The following is a 21654-nucleotide window of genomic DNA, read 5'->3' on the forward strand; positions in this document are numbered from 1 at the left end:
TGAACAGACAATTGTGCATATGATGACTTACACAATGAAACCATGCTGATATGTTTTGGAGAGAGTAACCATTTCACTGAAAAATCAACTAATCAGTTTAGATCAGCAAGATCTATTTATTTGGAAAATGTGCTAAATGTGGGCTCATTGTGCTAACTGTAGCTACTTGTACATAATCATTTGAAAAAAAGCACAGAGTCACTTGAGACATGTACTAAAGCATTTGCAATTTGATAAAACCAATGAGAAATGACATTCTGTTGTGAACAATTGCAAGGTGGTTTGGAGATTTGTCCATGTTATTTTGAGAATGTCATCTCGGTTTCAAGAAATGAGCCAAACCAATGGAGAAAAACTGTAATATAATGTTTCATGGAGAATTTTGCATATTTTTAAGTAAACAGGGCTGTGAAATTTATTGATGTATTAATATAATGTTTCCTGGAGAATTTTGCATCTTTTTAAGTAAACAGGGCTGTGAAATTTATTGATGTATTGATTTAATGTTTCCTGGAGAATTTTGCATCTTGTTAAGTAAACAGGGCTGTGAAATTTATTGATATATTAATATAATGTTTCCTGGAGAATTTTGCATCTTTTTAAGTAAACAGGGCTGTCATATTTATTGATATATTAATATAATGTTTCATGGAGAATTTTGCATCTTTTTAAGTAAACAGGGCTATGTTTATGTTAAATTACTGGCAAGAAGTATTACTAATGACAAAGACTACATAACTTTTCTGTACAAAATATTTTTTAAATTACATTCTGAGCATCGGCATTCGTATGCAATATGACATATCTGATCGACATCATCAAACTAACGATCTGCAAGACACGAAATCAATCGGTTAAAGGACCGAAAAAAAAGAATAAGCAGCTTCTCGGGCTTACCTGTTAGAGCTGTGTAGGACGTCGGAGACGAAGCAAAAGGAGTGACAGATGCGACGATAATGTCCCCGCAGCCGTGGTCTTCATTCATATAAGCGCGCCGGCCGGCGGGCGGAACCAAGGCTCGCGGCTCGGCCAATCGCGCGGGGTCATTTCGGCGAAACAGTTCTTTCAGCGGAGGAGGCGGGCTGAAACAATTCTTTCCCAGGGTGGGCGGGATATAGCCGCACCGGCCAATCGCGCGGGGTCGATTTGGAACAGTTCAACGTCGCCGGCCAATCGCGCGGGGTCGTTTTGAAACAGTTCAGCGTCGCCGGCCAATGAAAGCTGGAACAATTGTTTCACTTAAAGCAGAAGATCGTCTGCCGTGAAGCGCAAGGATGACACGCAAATTCGTGAAGCGTTCCATATTTTGCTTGGCTTTCCTGGTCCTCAACTTAATCAAACTGCATGCTGTGAAAAAGACATGTTCCTAAATGAAACTATTGTAATATTTCTCTTGCAATGGACCTTAACAGGAAACCTGCTCATAATAGGTGATTGTAATAATCAGAGAAATATAAACCAGCGAGAAAATCTTTCATTGGCAAAGATTTAGCCCAGTCCAAAGCATATCATGCTTATGCGTGAAAATGAGAGAAGTGTCAGATGACTATGCTGACTGGAATGTGATTGACTTTTGTCTGAAAATAACCCAGCTGGAATTCTTGGGGAACGTTTTTGATGCCATTAAAAAGCAAGTTTGATGTCAATAATGAGTGCAATAACAAAAATTGTGATTTGGTAGAAGTGTGTCTCAGAAAGCAATACAAACCAATTGACTGAAGGTTTCAGGAAGAGATCGAAGCCAGATTTTACCACACTTTTAAATTTTGGTCTTTTAATCAAAAGCATCTTATACAGAAAAGAGGACCTGGGACCTGTAGAATTCGGACTGCAATGAAAATACTTGCACTTTCACCTTGATTCATTGTTGAAACATGCTAAAACACATAATTTAGTCTATAAGAGAATATGCTTAAAATTTAATCTAATCTGCATTTTAAAATAGGCATGCCCACTAGCACTTTGACCTTGTTTGATCATTAAGTTGATTAATACGTTTTGAGGCAGATTATTTTTGAGAACTACATGTTAAGGTCAGCGTAAAATTTAGTCTTTTAATCAAAAGGCTTTGGTTCAGAAAAGATGACCGCGGACCTTTAAAATTTACTTTCCAGGACAGAATGCTTAAATTTTAACCTAATCTGCATTTTTCAAATGAGCACGCCCACTTCCCCCACTTCCACTTTGACCTTGTTTCATGGTTCAGTAGACTAAAATAATCTGAGGCAGATGTTATTTGACATCTACAAGCTACAGGAAGTGTGTATTTTAGTCCTTCAATCAAAATCCATTGGTTCAGAAAAGATGACCTATAAAATTTACTCTTCAGGAAAAAATGCTTGAAATTGAACCTAATCTGCATTTTTCAAATGGCCACGCCCACTTCCACTTTGACCTTGTTTCATCGTTCAGTAGACTAAAATTATCTGAGGCAGATGATTTTTGACACCTACAAGCTACAGCAAGTGTGAAATTTAGTCCTTGAATGAAAAGCCATTGGTTCAGAAAAGAGAACTGCGGACCTATAAAATTTACTCGTCGGGAGAAAATGCTTGAAATTTAATCAGTTCTGCATTTTCCAAATAGGCACGCCCACTTCCACGTTGACCTTGTTTCATCGTTCAGTAGACTAAAATAATCTGAGGCAGATGATTTTGGACACCTACAAAGCTACAGGAAGTGTGTATTTTAGTCCTTCAATCAAAAGCCTTTGGTTCAGTAAAGAGTATGTGGGACACGTATAATTCAGTCTCCAAGAGAATATGCTTGAAATTTAATCTATAATATTTTTTTAAATGGCTACGCCCACTTCCACTTTGACATTTTATCATTAAGTAGACTAAAGTAATCTGAGGCAGATCATTTTTGACACCTACAAGCTACAGGAAGTGTGAAATTTAGTCTTTTAATCAACAGCCTTTAGTTTCGAAAAGAGTACCTGCGATAATTATAACTTAGTCTCCAAGAAAATGCTTGAAATTTAATCTAATCTGCATTTTTAAATAGGCACGCCCACTTGCACTTTCACCTCGTTTGATCGTTAAGTTGACAAAAATATTATGAGGCAGATTTTTGACATCTACATGCAAAGGGAAGTGTGAAAGAAATATTTCCCAATACTTTAGCTTCTTTATACTCATGTTCTGGCAAAATATAGGGCCAGGGCATAGCCATTGCTGTGCCACCGACATGAGGAATGCTCATACCACTTCCTCACCTATATAATCTTTCATCAGGCACCAACTATGTGCTTGCTATGGCAGCACATATACTAAAATTGGAACGATACAGAGAAGATTAGCATGGCCCCTGCGCAAGGATGACACGCAAATTCGTGAAGCGTTCCATATTTTGCTTGGCTTTCCTGGTCCTCAACTTAATCAAACTGCATGCTGTGAAAAAGACATGTTCCTAAATGAAACTATTGTAATATTTCTCTTGCAATGGACCTTAACAGGAAACCTGCTCATAATAGATGATTGTAATAATCAGAGAAATATAAGCCAGCGTGAAAATCTTTCATTGGCAAAGATTTAGCCCAGTCCAAAGCATATCATGCTTATGCGTGAAAATGAGAGAAGTGTCAGATGACTATGCTGACTGGAATGTGATTGACTTTTGTCTGAAAATAACCCAGCTGGAATTCTTGGGGAACGTTTTTGATGCCATTAAAAAGCAAGTTTGATGTCAATAATGAGTGCAATAACAAAAATTGTGATTTGGTTGAAGTGTGTCTCAGAAAGCAATACAAACCAATTGACTGAAGGTTTCAGGAAGAGATGGAAGCCAGATTGTACCACACTTTTAAATTTTGGTCTTTTAATCAAAAGCATCTTATACAGAAAAGAGGACCTGGGACCTGTAGATTTCGGACTGCAATGAAAATACTTGCACTTTCACCTTGATTCATTGTTGAAACATGCTAAAACACATAATTTAGTCTATAAGAGAATATGCTTAAAATTGAATCTAATCTGCATTTTAAAATAGGCATGCCCACTATAGCACTTTGACCTTGTTTGATCATTAAGTTGATTAATACGTTTTGAGGCAGATTATTTTTGAGAACTACATGTTAAGGTCAGCGTAAAATTTAGTCTTTTAATCAAAAGGCTTTGGTTCAGAAAAGATGACCGCGGACCTTTAAAATTTACTTTCCAGGACAGAATGCTTAAATTTTAACCTAATCTGCATTTTTCAAATGAGCACGCCCACTTCCCCCACTTCCACTTTGACCTTGTTTCATGGTTCAGTAGACTAAAATAATCTGAGGCAGATGTTATTTGACATCTACAAGCTACAGGAAGTGTGTATTTTAGTCCTTCAATCAAAATCCATTGGTTCAGAAAAGATGACCTATAAAATTTACTCTTCAGGAAAAAATGCTTGAAATTGAACCTAATCTGCATTTTTCAAATGGCCACGCCCACTTCCACTTTGACCTTGTTTCATCATTCAGTAGACTAAAATAATCTGAAGTGGATGGTTTTTGGCACCTACAAAGCTACAGGAAGTGTGAAATTTAGTCCTTTAATCAAATGCCTTTGGACCAGTATAGTATGTGCGACATGTAGAATTTAGTCTCCAAGAGAATGTGCTTGAAATTTAATCTAAACTATATTTTGAAATGGCCACACCCACTTCCACTTTGACCTTGTTTCATCGTTCAGTAGACTAGAATTATCTGAAGCAGATGATTTTTGACACCTACAAGCTACAGGAAGTGTGAAATTTAGTCCTTAAATCAAAAGCCATTGGTTCAGAAAAGATGACCGCGGACCTATAAAATTTACTCTTCAGGAGAAAATGCTTGAAGTTTTATCTAATCTGCATTTTTCAAATAGGCACACCTACTTCCACTTTGAACTTGTTTGATCGTTCAGTAGACTAAAATAATCTGAGGTAGATGATTTTTGACACCTACAAGCTACAGGAAGTGTGAAATTTAGTCCTTGAATCAAAAGGCTTTGGTTCAGAAAAGATGACCGCGGACCTTTAAAATTTACTTTCTAGGACAAAATGCTTAAATTTTTATCTAATCTGCATTTTTCGAATGGGCATGCCGACTTCCACTTTGACCTTGTTTCATTGTTCAGTAGACCAAAATAATCTGAGGCAGTTGTTATTTGACACCTACAAGCAACAGGAAGTGTGAATTTTAGTCCTTCAATCAAAAGCCTTTGTTTCAGAAAAGATGACCTATAAAATTTACTCTTCAGGAGAAAATGCTTGAAATTCAACATAATCTGCATTTTTCAAGTGGGCACGCCCACTTCCACTTTGACCTTGTTTCATCATTCAGTAGACTAAATTAATCTGAGGCAGATGTTATTTGACACCTACAAGCAACAGGAAGTGTGAATTTTAGTCCTTTAATCAAAAGCCATTGGTTCAGAAAAGATGACCTATAAAATCTACTCTTCACGGTTATGGTTATGGGTGAGGGTTACGGTTACGGTCAAGGTTAGTGGTTATGGTCACGGTTCTGGTTACGGTTACGGGTTAGTGATATGAGATTGTGACCACAGCGTCCCAGGGCCATAGCAGTGCACTGTCCAATCCTAGTCCATCCATATATCAGCAACTGGGGCTTTGTTTAATTAAATTTAAATCGTTTTTGTGTAATTTTCCAGGGGCGACGGAGCAGAAGGATCCAGGAGAGCTGAACACACCAGGTAAGTGATCCGGAGGAGCAGAAGGAGGAGCGACAGCACAAACAGGTAAGTACTACTTTTTAAATGTCCTCACTGAGGTTTGTACACTAAATATTATATATTTAACTGCTATACTATAGCTTGGACTATGAGACCTACGCCGGCTCAGGAGGTAATTGTCCTATTTTCCCTGTCTCAGGTTATGTCCTTACTAAGGTTTCATGTGCCTCACTGAGGCTTGTTGTCCGTACTATGGTTATAGCGCCGCCCTGTGTACGGTGCCGGCTCAGCTCCCGGTGTCCCCCGGAGGCACATCCCAGTGCCGGTGACCCCCCAAGGTCAATCCACTGCCATCCTCATCTAATATAAATAAATAAACTATTTTAACACCTCAACTGTGTCCCATGACCTTCCTCCTCTGAGGATTGAGGCAAATGAGGGTACACAGTGGGTAATGCATATATATAATAATTATGTTACTCTGCATAATTTTAAATCTCATCTATGGTTAGATTTCCCTTCCTTAAGGTTAATATAAAGTCAGGGTGATATACACTCCAGGCCCAGGCCTCACTAGGCCTTAAGGTTAAGGTTTAGGCCTCACTGGGCTTAGGATTAGGGCCTCACTGGGCTTTAGGTTTAGGCCTCACTGGGCTTTAGGGTTAGGGCCAGGTTGTCAGTTAAGGCTATACTAAAGTATTAGTGGTAACCGTGATCTTTAGATCAGGCTCCAACAGCTGTTTCGGACTGCCAGATCCTCATCAGGGAACCGGCGAAAAAATTGTAGGCCCACTGGGCCTTGATGTAATGGACCTGAATGGTACGGGCTGGTTAGGGATATGAGACTGTGACCACAGCGTCCCAGGGCCACAGGAGTGCACTGTCCAATCTGAGTCCATCCATATATCCACAACTGTGGCTTTGTTTAATTAAATTTAAATTATTTTTGTGTAATTTTCCAGGTTAATGGTTACGGCATCGCGAGAGGCTGGTGCAATGGTTGTGGCTGCACCCCCCCTGGCCCGCCCCACGGCCGTTGCAGGGGGCGTGGCCTGGTGCATAGGCGCCATGCGTGCGAAGGAAGGCCGTATCTCGCTCCGTTTGCGAGATATTGTGAAAAAACGTAACTTTTTTTACATGTAGGCGGGCTTTGATTTGGTTGGTGCAGGTGGCCTCTACTGGTGGAGAGGGATCTGAGGAACTTTGTTGCTAATGTCTACGATGTTCCCAGGCGGAGACACGCCCACTTCCGGTTTGGATGTTAACAATGCTAACATGCTAACTTTTGCGATAAGAGCAGATTGCGCGCCTAGGACGCGCAGAACGTGTAGATCGAAAGTTCGGGCCCGATCCGGGCATGCTAAGACATGCTAAATGCTAACATGATAACACGCTAACTCTCGAGACGACGGCGTATTGCGCACCTGCAGAAGGTGTATATCGAGATCTGAGCATGCCAAGACATTTGTGCATTTGTGTTTACATGAAGAAATCATGACAAACTAACACGAAATGAAGATTTCATTATAACTTGATATTCTGACTTCATTTCATGGAACCTGCGCTTCCTCTATAAGAGTTCGACCTACCATTATAAGAAAATGTGTTTACATGAAGAAATCATGACAAACTAACACGAAATGAAGATTTCATTATAACTTGAAATTCTGACTTCATTTCATGAAACCTGCGCTTCCCCTATAAGAGTTCGACCTACCATTATAGGAAAATGTGTTTTCGTGAAGAAATCATGACAAACTAACACAAAATGAAGATTTCATTATAACTTGACATTCTGAGTTCATTTCATGAAACCTGCGCTTCCCCTATAAGAGTTCGACGTAACATTATAGGAAAACGTGTTTTCGTGAAGAAATCATGACAAACTAACACAAAATGAAGATTTCATTATAACTTGACATTCTGAGTTCATTTCATGAATCCTGCGCTTCCCCTATAAGAGTTCGACGTAACATTATAGGAAAATGTGTTTTCGTGAAGAAATCATGACAAACTAACACAAAATGAAGATTTCATTATAACTTGACATTCTGAGTTCATTTCATGAAACCTGCGCTTCCCCTATAAGAGTTCGACGTAACATTATAGGAAAACGTGTTTTCGTGAAGAAATCATGACAAACTAACAGAAAATGAAGATTTCATTATAACTTGACATTCTGAGTTCATTTCATGAAACCTGCGCTTCCCCTATAAGAGTTCGACCTACCATTATAGGAAAACGTGTTTTCGTGAAGAAATCATGACAAACAAACACAAAATGAAGATTTCATTATAACTTGACACTCTGAGTTCATTTCATGAAACCTGCGCGCTTCCCCTATAAGAGTTTGACGTAACATTATAGAAAAACGTGTTTTCGTGAAGAAATCATGACAAATTAACACAAAATGAAGATTTCATTATAACTTGACATTCTGAGTTCATTTCATGAAACCTGCGCTTCCCCTATAAGAGTTCGACGTAACATTATAGGAAAACGTGTTTTCGTGAAGAAATCATGACAAACTAACAGAAAATGAAGATTTCATTATAACTTGACATTCTGAGTTCATTTCATGAAACCTGCGCTTCCCCTATAAGAGTTCGACCTACCATTATAGGAAAACGTGTTTTCGTGAAGAAATCATGACAAACAAACACAAAATGAAGATTTCATTATAACTTGACACTCTGAGTTCATTTCATGAAACCTGCGCGCTTCCCCTATAAGAGTTTGACGTAACATTATAGAAAAACGTGTTTTCATGAAGAAATCATGACAAACTAACACAAAATGAAGATTTCATTATAACTTGACATTCTGAGTTCATTTCATGAAACCTGCTCTTCCCCTATAAGAGTTCGACCTACCATTATAGGAAAACGTGTTTTCGTGAAGAAATCATGACAAACAAAAACAAAATGATGATTTCATTATAACTTGACATTCTGAGTTCATTTCATGAAACCTGCGCTTCCCCTATATGAGTTCGACGTAACATTATAGGAAAACGTGTTTTCGTGAAGAAATCATGACAAACTAATACAAAATGAAGATTTCATTATAACTTGACATTCTGAGTTCATTTCATGAAACCTGCGCTTCCCCTATAAGAGTTCGACCTACCATTATAGGAAAACGTGTTTTCGTGAAGAAATCATGACAAACTAACACAAAATGAAGATTTCATTATAACTGGACATTCTGAGTTCATTTCATGAAACCTGCGTTTCCCCTATAAGAGTTCAACGTAACATTATAGGAAAACGTGTTTTCGTGAAGAAATCATGACAAACTAACACAAAATGAAGATTTCATTATAACTTGACATTCTGAGTTCATTTCATGAAACCTGCGCTTCCCCTATAACAGTTCGACGTAACATTATAGGAAAACGTGTTTTCGTGAAGAAATCATGACAAACAAACACAAAATGAAGATTTCATTATAACTTGACATTCTGAGTTCATTTCATGAAACCTGCGCTTCCCCTATAAGAGTTCGACCTACCATTATAGGAAAACGTGTTTTCGTGAAGAAATCATGACAAACTAACACAAAATGAAGATTTCATTATAACTTGACATTCTGAGTTCATTTCATGAAACCTGCGCTTCCCCTATAAGAGTTCAACGTAACATTATAGGAAAACGTGTTTTCGTGAAGAAATCATGACAAACTAACACAAAATGAAGATTTCATTATAACTTGACATTCTGAGTTCATTTCATGAAACCTGCGCTTCCCCTATAAGAGTTCGACGTAACATTATAGGAAAACGTGTTTTCGTGAAGAAATCATGACAAACTAACACAAAATGAAGATTTCATTATAACTTGACATTCTGAGTTCATTTCATGAAACCTGCGCTTCCCCTATAAGAGTTTGACGTAACATTATAGAAAAACGTGTTTTCGTGAAGAAATCATGACAAACTAACACAAAATGCAGATTTCATTATAACTTGACATTCTGAGTTCATTTCATGAAACCTGCGCTTCCCCTATAAGAGTTCGACCTACCATTATAGGAAAACGTGTTTTCGTGAAGAAATCATGACAAACTAACACAAAATGAAGATTTCATTACAACTTGACATTCTGAGTTCATTTCATGAAACCTGCGCTTCCCCTTTAAGAGTTCGACCTACCATTATAGGAAAACGTGTTTTCGTGAAGAACTCATGACAAACAAACACAAAATGAAGATTTCATTATAACTTGACACTCTGAGTTCATTTCATGAAAGCTGCGCTTCCCCTATAAGAGTTTGACGTAACATTATAGGAAAACGTGTTTTCGTGAAGAAATCATGACAAACTAACACAAAATGAAGATTTCATTATAACTTGACATTCTGAGTTCATTTCATGAAACCTGCGCTTCCCCTATAAGAGTTCGACGTAACATTATAGGAAAACGTGTTTTCGTGAAGAAATCATGACAAACTAACACAAAATGAAGATTTCATTATAACTTGACATTCTGAGTTCATTTCATGAAACCTGCGCTTCCCCTATAAGAGTTCGACGTAACATTATAGGAAAACGTGTTTTCGTGAAGAAATCATGACAAACTAACACAAAATGAAGATTTCATTATAACTTGACATTCTGAGTTCATTTCATGAAACCTGCGCTTCCCCTATAAGAGTTCGACCTACCATTATAGGAAAACGTGTTTTCGTGAAGAAATCATGACAAACAAACACAAAATGAAGATTTCATTATAACTTGACACTGAGTTCATTTCATGAAACCTGCGCTTCCCCTATAAGAGTTTGACGTAACATTATAGAAAAACGTGTTTTCGTGAAGAAATCATGACAAACTAACACAAAATGCAGATTTCATTATAACTTGACATTCTGAGTTCATTTCATGAAACCTGCGCTTCCCCTATAAGAGTTCGACCTACCATTATAGGAAAACGTGTTTTCGTGAAGAAATCATGACAAACTAACACAAAATGAAGATTTCATTATAACTTGACATTCTGAGTTCATTTCATGAAACCTGCGCTTCCCCTTTAAGAGTTCGACCTACCATTATAGGAAAACGTGTTTTCGTGAAGAAATCATGACAAACAAACACAAAATGAAGATTTCATTATAACTTGACACTCTGAGTTCATTTCATGAAAGCTGCGCTTCCCCTATAAGAGTTTGACGTAACATTATAGAAAAACGTGTTTTCGTGAAGAAATCATGACAAACTAACACAAAATGAAGATTTCATTATAACTTGACATTCTGAGTTCATTTCATGAAACCTGCGCTTCCCCTATAAGAGTTCGACGTAACATTATAGGAAAACGTGTTTTCGTGAAGAAGTCATGACAAACTAACACAAAATGAAGATTTCATTATAACTTGACATTCTGAGTTCATTTCATGAAACCTGCGCTTCCCCTATAAGAGTTCGACCTACCATTATAGGAAAACGTGTTTTCGTGAAGAAATCATGACAAACAAACACAAAATGAAGATTTCATTATAACTTGACACTCTGAGTTCATTTCATGAAACCTGCGCGCTTCCCCTATAAGAGTTTGACGTAACATTATAGAAAAACGTGTTTTCATGAAGAAATCATGACAAACTAACACAAAATGAAGATTTCATTATAACTTGACATTCTGAGTTCATTTCATGAAACCTGCTCTTCCCCTATAAGAGTTCGACCTACCATTATAGGAAAACGTGTTTTCGTGAAGAAATCATGACAAACAAAAACAAAATGATGATTTCATTATAACTTGACATTCTGAGTTCATTTCATGAAACCTGCGCTTCCCCTATATGAGTTCGACGTAACATTATAGGAAAACGTGTTTTCGTGAAGAAATCATGACAAACTAATACAAAATGAAGATTTCATTATAACTTGACATTCTGAGTTCATTTCATGAAACCTGCGCTTCCCCTATAAGAGTTCGACCTACCATTATAGGAAAACGTGTTTTCGTGAAGAAATCATGACAAACTAACACAAAATGAAGATTTCATTATAACTGGACATTCTGAGTTCATTTCATGAAACCTGCGTTTCCCCTATAAGAGTTCAACGTAACATTATAGGAAAACGTGTTTTCGTGAAGAAATCATGACAAACAAACACAAAATGAAGATTTCATTATAACTTGACATTCTGAGTTCATTTCATGAAACCTGCGCTTCCCCTATAAGAGTTCGACCTACCATTATAGGAAAACGTGTTTTCGTGAAGAAATCATGACAAACTAACACAAAATGAAGATTTCATTATAACTTGACATTCTGAGTTCATTTCATGAAACCTGCGCTTCCCCTATAAGAGTTCAACGTAACATTATAGGAAAACGTGTTTTCGTGAAGAAATCATGACAAACTAACACAAAATGAAGATTTCATTATAACTTGACATTCTGAGTTCATTTCATGAAACCTGCGCTTCCCCTATAAGAGTTCGACGTAACATTATAGGAAAACGTGTTTTCGTGAAGAAATCATGACAAACTAACACAAAATGAAGATTTCATTATAACTTGACATTCTGAGTTCATTTCATGAAACCTGCGCTTCCCCTATAAGAGTTTGACGTAACATTATAGAAAAACGTGTTTTCGTGAAGAAATCATGACAAACTAACACAAAATGCAGATTTCATTATAACTTGACATTCTGAGTTCATTTCATGAAACCTGCGCTTCCCCTATAAGAGTTCGACCTACCATTATAGGAAAACGTGTTTTCGTGAAGAAATCATGACAAACTAACACAAAATGAAGATTTCATTACAACTTGACATTCTGAGTTCATTTCATGAAACCTGCGCTTCCCCTTTAAGAGTTCGACCTACCATTATAGGAAAACGTGTTTTCGTGAAGAACTCATGACAAACAAACACAAAATGAAGATTTCATTATAACTTGACACTCTGAGTTCATTTCATGAAAGCTGCGCTTCCCCTATAAGAGTTTGACGTAACATTATAGAAAAACGTGTTTTCGTGAAGAAATCATGACAAACTAACACAAAATGCAGATTTCATTATAAATTGACATTCTGAGTTCATTTCATGAAACCTGCGCTTCCCCTATAAGAGTTCGACCTACCATTATAGGAAAACGTGTTTTCGTGAAGAAATCATGACAAACTAACACAAAATGAAGATTTCATTATAACTTGACATTCTGAGTTCATTTCATGAAACCTGCGCTTCCCCTTTAAGAGTTCGACCTACCATTATAGGAAAACGTGTTTTCGTGAAGAAATCATGACAAACAAACACAAAATGAAGATTTCATTATAACTTGACATTCTGAGTTCATTTCATGAAAGCTGCGCTTCCCCTATAAGAGTTTGACGTAACATTATAGAAAAACGTGTTTTCGTGAAGAAATCATGACAAACTAACACAAAATGAAGATTTCATTATAACTTGACATTCTGAGTTCATTTCATGAAACCTGCGCTTCCCCTATAAGAGTTCGACCTACCATTATAGGAAAACGTGTTTTCGTGAAGAAATCATGACAAACACAAAATGAAGATTTCATTATAACTTGACATTCTGAGTTCATTTCATGAAACCTGCGCTTCCCCTATAAGAGTTCGACCTACCATTATAGGAAAACGTGTTTTCGTGAAGAAATCATGACAAACACAAAATGATGATTTCATTATAACTTGACATTCTGAGTTCATTTCATGAAACCTGCGCTTCCCCTATAAGAGTTCGACGTAACATTATAGGAAAACGTGTTTTCGTGAAGAAATCATGACAAACTAACACAAAATGAAGATTTCATTATAACTTGACATTCTGAGTTCATTTCATGAAACCTGCGCTTCCCCTATAAGAGTTCGACCTACCATTATAGGAAAACGTGTTTTCGTGAAGAAATCATGACAAACTAACACAAAATGAAGATTTCATTATAACTTGACATTCTGAGTTCATTTCATGAAACCTGCACTTCCCCTATAAGAGTTCGACCTACCATTATAGGAAAACGTGTTTTCGTGAAGAAATCATGACAAACAAACACAAAATGAAGATTTCATTATAACTTGACACTCTGAGTTCATTTCATGAAACCTGCGCTTCCCCTATAAGAGTTTGACGTAACATTATAGAAAAACGTGTTTTCGTGAAGAAATCATGACAAACTAACACAAAATGCAGATTTCATTATAACTTGACATTCTGAGTTCATTTCATGAAACCTGCGCTTCCCCTATAAGAGTTCGACCTACCATTATAGGAAAACGTGTTTTCGTGAAGAAATCATGACAAACTAACACAAAATGCAGATTTCATTATAACTTGACATTCTGAGTTCATTTCATGAAACCTGCGCTTCCCCTATAAGAGTTCGACCTACCATTATAGGAAAACGTGTTTTCGTGAAGAAATCATGACAAACTAACACAAAATGAAGATTTCATTATAACTTGACATTCTGAGTTCATTTCATGAAACCTGCGCTTCCCCTTTAAGAGTTCGACCTACCATTATAGGAAAACGTGTTTTCGTGAAGAAATCATGACAAACAAACACAAAATGAAGATTTCATTATAACTTGACACTCTGAGTTCATTTCATGAAAGCTGCGCTTCCCCTATAAGAGTTTGACGTAACATTATAGAAAAACGTGTTTTCGTGAAGAAATCATGACAAACTAACACAAAATGAAGATTTCATTATAACTTGACATTCTGAGTTCATTTCATGAAACCTGCGCTTCCCCTATAAGAGTTCGACGTAACATTATAGGAAAACGTGTTTTCGTGAAGAAGTCATGACAAACTAACACAAAATGAAGATTTCATTATAACTTGACATTCTGAGTTCATTTCATGAAACCTGCGCTTCCCCTATAAGAGTTCGACCTACCATTATAGGAAAACGTGTTTTCGTGAAGAAATCATGACAAACAAACACAAAATGAAGATTTCATTATAACTTGACACTCTGAGTTCATTTCATGAAACCTGCGCGCTTCCCCTATAAGAGTTTGACGTAACATTATAGAAAAACGTGTTTTCATGAAGAAATCATGACAAACTAACACAAAATGAAGATTTCATTATAACTTGACATTCTGAGTTCATTTCATGAAACCTGCTCTTCCCCTATAAGAGTTCGACCTACCATTATAGGAAAACGTGTTTTCGTGAAGAAATCATGACAAACAAACCAAAATGATGATTTCATTATAACTTGACATTCTGAGTTCATTTCATGAAACCTGCGCTTCCCCTATAAGAGTTCGACGTAACATTATAGGAAAACGTGTTTTCGTGAAGAAATCATGACAAACTAACACAAAATGAAGATTTCATTATAACTTGACATTCTGAGTTCATTTCATGAAACCTGCGCTTCCCCTATAACAGTTCGACGTAACACTATAGGAAAACGTGTTTTCGTGAAGAAATCATGACAAACAAACACAAAATGAAGATTTCATTATAACTTGACATTCTGAGTTCATTTCATGAAACCTGCGCTTCCCCTATAAGAGTTCGACCTACCATTATAGGAAAACGTGTTTTCGTGAAGAAATCATGACAAACTAACACAAAATGAAGATTTCATTATAACTTGACATTCTGAGTTCATTTCATGAAACCTGCGCTTCCCCTATAAGAGTTCGACGTAACATTATAGGAAAACGTGTTTTCGTGAAGAAATCATGACAAACTAACACAAAATGAAGATTTCATTATAACTTTACATTCTGAGTTCATTTCATGAAACCTGCGCTTCCCCTATAAGAGTTCGACGTAACATTATAGGAAAACGTGTTTTCGTGAAGAAATCATGACAAACTAACACAAAATGAAGATTTCATTATAACTTGACATTCTGAGTTCATTTCATGAAACCTGCGCTTCCCCTATAAGAGTTCGACCTACCATTATAGGAAAACGTGTTTTCGTGAAGAAATCATGACAAACAAACACAAAATGATGATTTCATTATAACTTGACATTCTGAGTTCATTTCATGAAACCTGCGCTTCCCCTATATGAGTTCGACGTAACATTATAGGAAAACGTGTTTTCGTGAAGAAATCATGACAAACTAACACAAAATGAAGATTTCATTATAACTTGACATTCTGAGTTCATTTCATGAAACCTGCGCTTCCCCTATAAGAGTTCAACGTAACATTATAGGAAAACGTGTTTTCGTGAAGAAATCATGACAAACTAACACAAATTGAAGATTTCATTATAACTTGACATTCTGAGTTCATTTCATGAAACCTGCGCTTCCCCTATAAGAGTTCGACGTAACATTATAGGAAAACGTGTTTTCGTGAAGAAATCATGACAAACTAACACAAAATGAAGATTTCATTATAACTTGACATTCTGAGTTCATTTCATGAAACCTGCGCTTCCCCTATAAGAGTTCGACGTAACATTATAGGAAAACGTGTTTTCGTGAAGAAATCATGACAAACTAACACAAAATGAAGATTTCATTATAACTTGACAGTCTGAGTTCATTTCATGAAACCTGCGCTTCCCCTATAAGAGTTCGACCTACCATTATAGGAAAACGTGTTTTCGTGAAGAAATCATGACAAACACAAAATGAAGATTTCATTATAACTTGACACTCTGAGTTCATTTCATGAAACCTGCGCTTCCCCTATAAGAGTTTGACGTAACATTATAGAAAAAATGTGTTTTCGTGAAGAAATCATGACAAACTAACACAAAATGCAGATTTCATTATAAACTTGACATTCTGAGTTCATTTCATGAAACCTGCGCTTCCCCTATAAGAGTTCGACCTACCATTATAGGAAAACGTGTTTTCGTGAAGAAATCATGACAAACTAACACAAAATGAAGATTTCATTATAACTTGACATTCTGAGTTCATTTCATGAAACCTGCGCTTCCCCTTTAAGAGTTCGACCTACCATTATAGGAAAACGTGTTTTCGTGAAGAAATCATGACAAACAAACACAAAATGAAGATTTCATTATAACTTGACACTCTGAGTTCATTTCATGAAAGCTGCGCTTCCCCTATAAGAGTTTGACGTAACATTATAGAAAAACGTGTTTTCGTGAAGAAATCATGACAAACTAACACAAAATGAAGATTTCATTATAACTTGACATTCTGAGTTCATTTCATGAAACCTGCGCTTCCCCTATAAGAGTTCGACCTACCATTATAGGAAAACGTGTTTTCGTGAAGAAATCATGACAAACAAACACAAAATGAAGATTTCATTATAACTTGACACTCTGAGTTCATTTCATGAAACCTGCGCGCTTCCCCTATAAGAGTTTGACGTAACATTATAGAAAAACGTGTTTTCGTGAAGAAATCATGACAAACTAACACAAAATGCAGATTTCATTATAACTTGACATTCTGAGTTCATTTCATGAAACCTGCGCTTCCCCTATAAGAGTTCGACCTACCATTATAGGAAAACGTGTTTTCGTGAAGAAATCATGACAAACTAACACAAAATGAAGATTTCATTATAACTTGACATTCTGAGTTCATTTCATGAAACCTGCGCTTCCCCTTTAAGAGTTCGACCTACCATTATAGGAAAACGTGTTTTCGTGAAGAAATCATGACAAACAAACACAAAATGATGATTTCATTATAACTTGACATTCTGAGTTCATTTCATGAAACCTGCGCTTCCCCTATAAGAGTTCGACGTAACATTATAGGAAAACGTGTTTTCGTGAAGAAATCATGACAAACTAACACAAAATGAAGATTTCATTATAACTTGACATTCTGAGTTCATTTCATGAAACCTGCGCTTCCCCTATAAGAGTTCGACCTACCATTATAGGAAAACGTGTTTTCGTGAAGAAATCATGACAAACTAACACAAAATGAAGATTTCATTATAACTTGACATTCTGAGTTCATTTCATGAAACCTGCACTTCCCCTATAAGAGTTCGACCTACCATTATAGGAAAACGTGTTTTCGTGAAGAAATCATGACAAACAAACACAAAATGAAGATTTCATTATAACTTGACACTCTGAGTTCATTTCATGAAACCTGCGCTTCCCCTATAAGAGTTCGACCTACCATTATAGGAAAACGTGTTTTCGTGAAGAAATCATGACAAACACAAAATGAAGATTTCATTATAACTTGACATTCTGAGTTCATTTCATGAAACCTGCGCTTCCCCTATAAGAGTTCGACCTACCATTATAGGAAAACGTGTTTTCGTGAAGAAATCATGACAAACACAAAATGATGATTTCATTATAACTTGACATTCTGAGTTCATTTCATGAAACCTGCGCTTCCCCTATAAGAGTTCGACGTAACATTATAGGAAAACGTGTTTTCGTGAAGAAATCATGACAAACTAACACAAAATGAAGATTTCATTATAACTTGACATTCTGAGTTCATTTCATGAAACCTGCGCTTCCCCTATAAGAGTTCGACCTACCATTATAGGAAAACGTGTTTTCGTGAAGAAATCATGACAAACTAACACAAAATGAAGATTTCATTATAACTTGACATTCTGAGTTCATTTCATGAAACCTGCACTTCCCCTATAAGAGTTCGACCTACCATTATAGGAAAACGTGTTTTCGTGAAGAAATCATGACAAACAAACACAAAATGAAGATTTCATTATAACTTGACACTCTGAGTTCATTTCATGAAACCTGCGCTTCCCCTATAAGAGTTTGACGTAACATTATAGAAAAACGTGTTTTCGTGAAGAAATCATGACAAACTAACACAAAATGCAGATTTCATTATAACTTGACATTCTGAGTTCATTTCATGAAACCTGCGCTTCCCCTATAAGAGTTCGACCTACCATTATAGGAAAACGTGTTTTCGTGAAGAAATCATGACAAACTAACACAAAATGCAGATTTCATTATAACTTGACATTCTGAGTTCATTTCATGAAACCTGCGCTTCCCCTATAAGAGTTCGACCTACCATTATAGGAAAACGTGTTTTCGTGAAGAAATCATGACAAACTAACACAAAATGAAGATTTCATTATAACTTGACATTCTGAGTTCATTTCATGAAACCTGCGCTTCCCCTTTAAGAGTTCGACCTACCATTATAGGAAAACGTGTTTTCGTGAAGAAATCATGACAAACAAACACAAAATGAAGATTTCATTATAACTTGACACTCTGAGTTCATTTCATGAAAGCTGCGCTTCCCCTATAAGAGTTAGACGTAACATTATAGAAAAACGTGTTTTCGTGAAGAAATCATGACAAACTAACACAAAATGAAGATTTCATTATAACTTGACATTCTGAGTTCATTTCATGAAACCTGCGCTTCCCCTATAAGAGTTCGACGTAACATTATAGGAAAACGTGTTTTCGTGAAGAAGTCATGACAAACTAACACAAAATGAAGATTTCATTATAACTTGACATTCTGAGTTCATTTCATGAAACCTGCGCTTCCCCTGTAAGAGTTCGACCTACCATTATAGGAAAACGTGTTTTCGTGAAGAAATCATGACAAACAAACACAAAATGAAGATTTCATTATAACTTGACACTCTGAGTTCATTTCATGAAACCTGCGCGCTTCCCCTATAAGAGTTTGACGTAACATTATAGAAAAACGTGTTTTCATGAAGAAATCATGACAAACTAACACAAAATGAAGATTTCATTATAACTTGACATTCTGAGTTCATTTCATGAAACCTGCTCTTCCCCTATAAGAGTTCGACCTACCATTATAGGAAAACGTGTTTTTCGTGAAGAAATCATGACAAACAAACCAAAATGATGATTTCATTATAACTTGACATTCTGAGTTCATTTCATGAAACCTGCGCTTCCCCTATAAGAGTTCGACGTAACATTATAGGAAAACGTGTTTTCGTGAAGAAATCATGACAAACTAACACAAAATGAAGATTTCATTATAACTTGACATTCTGAGTTCATTTCATGAAACCTGCGCTTCCCCTATAACAGTTCGACGTAACACTATAGGAAAACGTGTTTTCGTGAAGAAATCATGACAAACAAACACAAAATGAAGATTTCATTATAACTTGACATTCTGAGTTCATTTCATGAAACCTGCGCTTCCCCTATAAGAGTTCGACCTACCATTATAGGAAAACGTGTTTTCGTGAAGAAATCATGACAAACTAACACAAAATGAAGATTTCATTATAACTTGACATTCTGAGTTCATTTCATGAAACCTGCGCTTCCCCTATAAGAGTTCGACGTAACATTATAGGAAAACGTGTTTTCGTGAAGAAATCATGACAAACTAACACAAAATGAAGATTTCATTATAACTTTACATTCTGAGTTCATTTCATGAAACCTGCGCTTCCCCTATAAGAGTTCGACGTAACATTATAGGAAAACGTGTTTTCGTGAAGAAATCATGACAAACTAACACAAAATGAAGATTTCATTATAACTTGACATTCTGAGTTCATTTCATGAAACCTGCGCTTCCCCTATAAGAGTTCGACCTACCATTATAGGAAAACGTGTTTTCGTGAAGAAATCATGACAAACAAACACAAAATGATGATTTCATTATAACTTGACATTCTGAGTTCATTTCATGAAACCTGCGCTTCCCCTATATGAGTTCGACGTAACATTATAGGAAAACGTGTTTTCGTGAAGAAATCATGACAAACTAACACAAAATGAAGATTTCATTATAACTTGACACTCTGAGTTCATTTCATGAAACCTGCGCTTCCCCTATAAGAGTTCGACCTACCATTATAGGAAAACGTGTTTTCGTGAAGAAATCATGACAAACTAACACAAAATGAAGATTTCATTATAACTTGACATTCTGAGTTCATTTCATGAAACCTGCGCTTCCCCTATAAGAGTTCAACGTAACATTATAGGAAAACGTGTTTTCGTGAAGAAATCATGACAAACCAACACAAATTGAAGATTTCATTATAACTTGACATTCTGAGTTCATTTCATGAAACCTGCGCTTCCCCTATAAGAGTTCGACGTAACATTATAGGAAAACGTGTTTTCGTGAAGAAATCATGACAAACTAACACAAAATGAAGATTTCATTATAACTTGACATTCTGAGTTCATTTCATGAAACCTGCGCTTCCCCTATAAGAGTTCGACGTAACATTATAGGAAAACGTGTTTTCGTGAAGAAATCATGACAAACTAACACAAAATGAAGATTTCATTATAACTTGACATTCTGAGTTCATTTCATGAAACCTGCGCTTCCCCTATAAGAGTTCGACCTACCATTATAGGAAAACGTGTTTTCGTGAAGAAATCATGACAAACACAAAATGAAGATTTCATTATAACTTGACACTCTGAGTTCATTTCATGAAACCTGCGCTTCCCCTATAAGAGTTTGACGTAACATTATAGAAAAAACGTGTTTTCGTGAAGAAATCATGACAAACTAACACAAAATGCAGATTTCATTATAAACTTGACATTCTGAGTTCATTTCATGAAACCTGCGCTTCCCCTATAAGAGTTCGACCTACCATTATAGGAAAACGTGTTTTCGTGAAGAAATCATGACAAACTAACACAAAATGAAGATTTCATTATAACTTGACATTCTGAGTTCATTTCATGAAACCTGCGCTTCCCCTTTAAGAGTTCGACCTACCATTATAGGAAAACGTGTTTTCGTGAAGAAATCATGACAAACAAACACAAAATGAAGATTTCATTATAACTTGACACTCTGAGTTCATTTCATGAAAGCTGCGCTTCCCCTATAAGAGTTTGACGTAACATTATAGAAAAACGTGTTTTCGTGAAGAAATCATGACAAACTAACACAAAATGAAGATTTCATTATAACTTGACATTCTGAGTTCATTTCATGAAACCTGCGCTTCCCCTATAAGAGTTCGACCTACCATTATAGGAAAACGTGTTTTCGTGAAGAAATCATGACAAACAAACACAAAATGAAGATTTCATTATAACTTGACACTCTGAGTTC

General features: G+C 36.2%; 1 non-coding gene across 1 annotated transcript; it reads left to right on the plus strand.

Annotated features, from left to right (window-relative positions):
• Positions 1 to 3247: 3247 nt before the first annotated feature.
• On the plus strand, positions 3248 to 3354 carry LOC140578290 (U6 spliceosomal RNA). Its single transcript, XR_011982374.1, has one exon. It is a non-coding gene; the product is annotated as a U6 spliceosomal RNA (small nuclear RNA).
• Positions 3355 to 21654: the final 18300 nt, after the last annotated feature.

This window comes from Paramormyrops kingsleyae, chromosome 13 (assembly GCF_048594095.1).
Source record: "Paramormyrops kingsleyae isolate MSU_618 chromosome 13, PKINGS_0.4, whole genome shotgun sequence".
NCBI classification, from domain to species: Eukaryota; Metazoa; Chordata; class Actinopteri; order Osteoglossiformes; family Mormyridae; genus Paramormyrops; species Paramormyrops kingsleyae.